This window comes from Giraffa tippelskirchi, chromosome 10 (genome assembly GCF_054371585.1).
Source record: "Giraffa tippelskirchi isolate mGirTip1 chromosome 10, T2T-mGirTip1v1.2.pri, whole genome shotgun sequence".
In the NCBI taxonomy this organism is placed as follows: Eukaryota; Metazoa; Chordata; class Mammalia; order Artiodactyla; family Giraffidae; genus Giraffa; species Giraffa tippelskirchi.
The window spans coordinates 132,300,915-132,306,923 of NC_137284.1; positions in this window are offsets into that span (position 1 = coordinate 132,300,915).

A 6,009-nucleotide genomic window follows, 5' to 3' on the forward strand; every position below is an offset into this window, starting at 1 on the left:
GAGGAGGCACCCATGGGAGCTGACCGTGTCTCAGTGAGAGGGTGCCAGACTGAGTTTAGGTTGAGTTGGGTGATTTGGCAGAGGGTCTGAGAAAACAGGGATTTGCTCAGGATTAGATGTGGTCAGGACACAGGGGCACTTCTATGTTGAATAAAGAACCGAAGTCATGCATTTAGCAAGAGAGGGATGTTTGGTGTTCTGTAGGTAGCACTGTGTTCCTAGTTTTATCTCTGCTTAGACACAGTGAAAAAGTGGCCTTGCTTAGTCTCATCTTATTATGGTATGAGAGTAAACACGTTTGAGATTGGCATCCACGAGACTGTTTATATCTAGTATGAGAAAAACATGGCCTAATTGTGAGCACTGACAGCTTTTGCAATGGGGAGAGGTGCTTTTTTTTTTTTAATGTAGCACAAGCAAGTAAAGCTTTGAGCAGGAAAGGGAGTGAGAAGGGACATAGGAATAACCAGAGCATAGCGACTTCTCTACAGACTCTTGTATCTGTACATAACGGGCCTCCTCCCCCGAGGGGGTCCCCTCGACTTCCTCTCTATTCCTCACTGTCAGGAGAAGGACAGAAAGAATTGTCTGGAAGGTACCAAGTGAGGAACTCTCCTCCCAGCATGCCTTGTTTAATTAGGAAAGGGACAGAGGGCACCAGTCCCTTGACCTGCCTGTGTGGGCAGCATCAACTGGAGACAAACAGCAAACTGAAGACACGGGCACTGCATTTTCTTCCTTCATTTTGCCTGTATTCATGGAGCGCTTGCACATTTTATCAGGAGCTCTGTCTGCCACCTGCCGTGGAATGTATACCTCCCACTAACTGGAATAAAGAGGTGAACAGTGTTCCAGGAGAGGAGACAAGAACCACTCAGAGCATTTGTAGTAAATGGAAGAAGATATTCTGAGACAGAGATGAAACAGCTGACCAAAGGGAAACAATGATCAGTGGAAAGCGATGTTTTGAGCAAAAGCAAAAGCAGGAAGCTTTGTGGGAGGATAGATTTGTGTGTGTGTGTGTACATATGTAGCCTTCTCTAACATAAACTGAATTTTAACTTTAAAGAAAAAGATTTTTTCCCATTAATGAATATATTATGCACATCCATTTTTTTCCATACCCCGAGGCAGAATATATTTTAAAAATTCTAAGATAAACGGTAATTTTGAGGACTACAATTCTTAATGTACTCATAAAATTATGCTCTTGAAAATTCTCTTCTCTTCAAACGATAATCTATACCTTCAGTATATTTCATGTTACTAAGAAATCTTACTCATTTTTGCATTGGGGAAGAATACAGATATTTATTCAATGAATGGGTGAGGAAAATATGTATATCCATGGCCTTAAAAAGTAATATTTTGTGAATATCCAAAACTGATATTTTGTGCATAATTTAGGACTTAGTTTTATAGATAACTTACAATTTTTTACTTCAGTGTCCAAGGCCTGAGAAATGCTATAAGGTTTGGCTGGAGACACCTGGTGGTTAAAAACGATAATTACATACAGCATGCAGCCCACGGAGATCAGCTCTGCGGGAGGAAATACTCAAGCCACAGGTTCCAAAGCATCTCTTGTCAAAGTTCCTGCTTGGAAGCAACCAGAACAAAACTTATCTGACCTGAGCAGAAAAGCACTGTTCCATGAGCACGGTGCTGTCACCTAACTTTCACACGTTTGCTCCTTAGAAGAAAAGACACTTGCTCCTTGGAAAAAAAGCTATGACTAACCTACAGCATGTTAAAAAGCAGAGACATTACTTTGCTGACAAAGGTCCATCTAGTCAAAGCTATGGTTTTTCCAGTGGTCATGTATGGGTGTGAGAGTTGGACCATAAAGAAGGCTGAGTGTTGAAGAATTGATACTTTTGAACTGTGATGTTGGAGAAGACTCTTGAGAGTCCCTTGGACTGCAAGGAGATCCAACCAGTCCATCCTAAAGGAGATCAGTCCTGGGTGTTCATTGGAAGAATTGATGCTGAAGCTGAAGCTCCAATACTTTGGCCACCTGATGCAAAGAACTGACTCATTTGAGAAGACTCTGATGCTGGGCAAGATTGAAAGCAGGAAGAAAGGAGGATGACAGAGGATGAGATGGTTGGATGGCATCACTGACTCAATGGACATGAGTTTCAGCCAGCTCTGGGAGTTGATATGGACAGGGAGGTCTGGCGTGCTGCAGTCCATGGGGTTGCAAAGAGTCAGAAACCACTGAGCGACTAAACTGAATGTTCACTACGTGGATATCAGATTGTGGATCTTTGGCAGGCCCTGCCACTCCTGGACACTGGAATTTCTGTTATCTGAATAACAGAGATTTCCAAATTTCCACTGGCACAACCACCTTTTAGCTGATTTGATTCCTAAGATCTCAATTCAAAGTCTAGAGTTGGATCTAACTGTCTTGGCCACAGTCACATAGCAGCATTCTACCTTCAAGGAAGGCTGGGAAAGCAGACATTTGGATAATTGAATAAATTAGCTAATATTTCCTCTGGTAACTTTGGGGTGCTTCAGAAGGCCCCTGAGGCCTCCCAAAGAAAGATATTAAACTAATTAGGTTCATTTGGTGTGTTCAAGGTACATGGGAAGTACTGTTAAATAAGTGATAAATCTTCTCAGGTTATTGTGTACAGTAAATGCTACTAATACAGATATTCTAAAAATTATATAGAATTCATAAAGATCTGATATGTCCAGGTAAAATGTTCTAAGCAATAATTCTAGTTATGTTAAAGTGTTACATGTCACAGCAGTGATCAAAGTTATTTTGTCAATTGAAAGATAATCAGATTTTAAATGTGCCTTCTTAAGCCTTTGTTATGGACAGCTATGATTTTACTCTGATGCTCTTGCAAAAAATTACTACGATCTCATCAAAATTTATGGAAAGGACCTTCTAAGATGAAATTAAATTAACTAGATAAATTTTATTATTAACAGTAAGCTGGTATCAGACTGAAATTTGATTTTCTCTCTCCATTAAGAGAATAAGGTTTTCTTGGAATGTCACTTTTGATAACAGCCTATGTGAATTTCTTTGCCTTTAAGCGATTTATATTTGTTTTTACAATCTTTTGTTACTTTGGTAAAGTTAATAAATATTATTTCACAGTCATCTATGAAGATTGTGACACACACAGATCAAGCTCTTCTGCTGCTACAAAAAATTAACCCCTCATTGTCAGACTCTTGCTATCCTGATATCCTTACAACATGGCAATGGTCTACTCCTAATCAAGGAATTTAAAATGAGTAAACAATAGCTGTAAATCAAAGAGCTGGGGCTATGGGAAATCCAAGACAGCTGCTTGGCTTTTCCCAGCTCCCTGACAATCCTCACTTTTTAAATTTGATGGGAAAAAGCCTTCCCTGGCTGCAGGGTTAATGCCCTCATAAAATAAATTATATATTTCACTGAATATTGAATACTACCAGTTTTGTTAATTGAGATTCATGTTGACCAAGAGTCACTTCCCAGTTCCTTTTTGTTATGTTTTATCACTAAAAAGTTTAATTGAATTATTCTAAAGTTTATCTCAGTAATCTACCTTTAGGTGGAGATCAGATACCCCATTAACTACAACCAGGGGACATAAAATCACATATATTTATTGATGAACTAAATGCTGATTGAAGCTTATGACAAAAATAGCAAGGCAGAAGAATGCCTTTGGGCTTCTGGAGTAGGAAATTTCCAGAGGCTGGGAGAAACTATGCTACTTTTGAAAAACAGTTATTGGCTTATTATTGTACTTTTATTGATATGGAACAATTGACTGTAGATCATACTGTAATATTAAGATCTCAAGTGCCAATTATGCAATAGGTGCAAAGTTCACCCAAAACCTACAGGATTGGCAAGCCCAGGAGTCCCGCATAATAAAATGGAAATGGAATAGTCAGAGCCGAGCCAAACTTCGGCCACATGGGGTCGCTGCATTCAATGAAAAGATTTCTGAAATTCTACTGAAGGCCTTGAGCAAGAGGCTGTAATTAGGCCTGAGATAACTTGAGTCGCTTATAAAATGCGGAAGGCCCTTTGACTTTCTAACTGCACGAGAAAAACAGCACGTATGGTTCACTGATGAATCAACTAAATATATAGGATCCACTCACTACTGAAAAATGGTGGCATATAATCTGGTCACTACTGAGTTAATGACAACTACTAAGGAAGGTGAAAGTAGCCAATTTGCCAAGTTACAAGCTGTTTATCAGGTATTAAAGCAAGAGAATTTAACTGAATGCCATATATACACAGATTCTTGGTTGGTAGCCAATGGATTGGCTACTTAGCTTCCCCTATGTGTAAAGAACAACTGGCAAATTCACTCCAGAGAGTCATGGGGAAAGGAATTGTGGTCTGACATTTGGGAAATTGTTCAAACCACTAATGTTTCAGTCTTTAACGTAGATGCTCTCGGTGTTCCAAATTCTATGGAACGATGGTATTATATAACTCTACTACAGATGAACAAATCCAAATCCAAGCAGTCAGCTCAGTCTCCAGCAACTTAAAAGGTTTTGTTCTAGTAGGAAAGAGCTCCATCCATCCAGTAAAGGTATCTATAAAGACTAATAAGTATTAGAAGCCCTGGAAAGAGGGCATCTGAGTGAAATCTATTTGCCAGTTTTCTCCTAGACAAGTCTTCTCCTCGACATTGTCTCCTGGATTACAGATAGCGCAAAGGGCACAGACTTGAGTGACTCTTTTAATTGTCTCCAGGAGCTCTTTCCCTGTAAAAGATACCCCCCCCCAAAAAAAAAAAATCACAGACATTGCAGACATTGTATCTCTCCCCAGATGGAGAGAATCATGTAGTCCTTTAATAATTTTCCACTAGTCAGTGACAGGTATGAGCAATTTTGGGTCTACGTGCCACTAGACATCTGTTCCCTTAGTTCCTTTCCTAAGGCCTGGGCAAACAGGTGTGGGCCATCCCAACATCCCTGAGGCAATACTGTCCAGGTATATTTCTGAATTTGGTCTGAGTCAAGATTAGTCCACTCGAAGGCAAACAGACACTGTGATGGGGAACCAACTGGGATGCAAAAGAAGGCATCCTTGACATTAAGTATAGGAAACCATTTAGTGTCCTCAAGAATTTGGGTTAATATGTAATAAGGATTGGCCAAGAGGAGATGTAGAGGGACAACTGCGTGGTTTGTTGCTCTAAGGTCATGTATCATCCTATATCCACCATTTGGCTTAACACCTGGTAGAACAGAAGTGTTGCATGGAGACTATCAGGGTACCCAAGAGGCCATGACTTAGAAATTTATCCAGGGGGTGGTAAAATCTCCTTCACCTCCAACATTATAGGATATTGTCTCTTATTAGGCTAGGCAGTTTCTTTGTTGTTGTTCAGTCACTAAGTCATGTCTGACTCTTTGTGACCCCATGGACTGCAGATCGGCAGGCTTCCCTGTCCTTCACTATCTCCCAGAGTGTGCTCAACCTCATGCCCATTGAGTCAATGATGCCATCCAACCATCTCATCCTCTGTTGTCCCCTTCTCCTCCTTCAATCTTTCCCAGCATCAGGGTCCTTTCTAATGAGTCAGGTCTTCACATCTGGTGGCCAAAGTATCTGAGCTTCAGCTTCAGTATCAGTCTTTCCAGTGAATATTCAGGGGTGATTTCCTTTAGGATTGATGGTTGGATCTCCTTGCAGTCCAGGGGACCCTCAAGAGTCTTCTCCGGCATCACAATTCGAAAGCATCAATTCTTTGGCACTCAGCCTTCTTTATGGTCCAACTCTCACATCTGTACAGACTCCTGAAAAACCATAGCTTTGGCTATACAGACCTGTGTTGGCAAAGTGGTATCTCTGCTTTTTAATACACTGTCTGGATTTGTCATAGCTTTCCTTCCAAAGAGCAAGCATCTTTTAATTGCATGGCTGCAGTCATTATCTGCAGTGATTTTGGAGCCCAAGAAAATAAAGTCTGCCACTGTTTCCACTTTTCCCCCATCTCTTTGCCATGAAGTGATGGA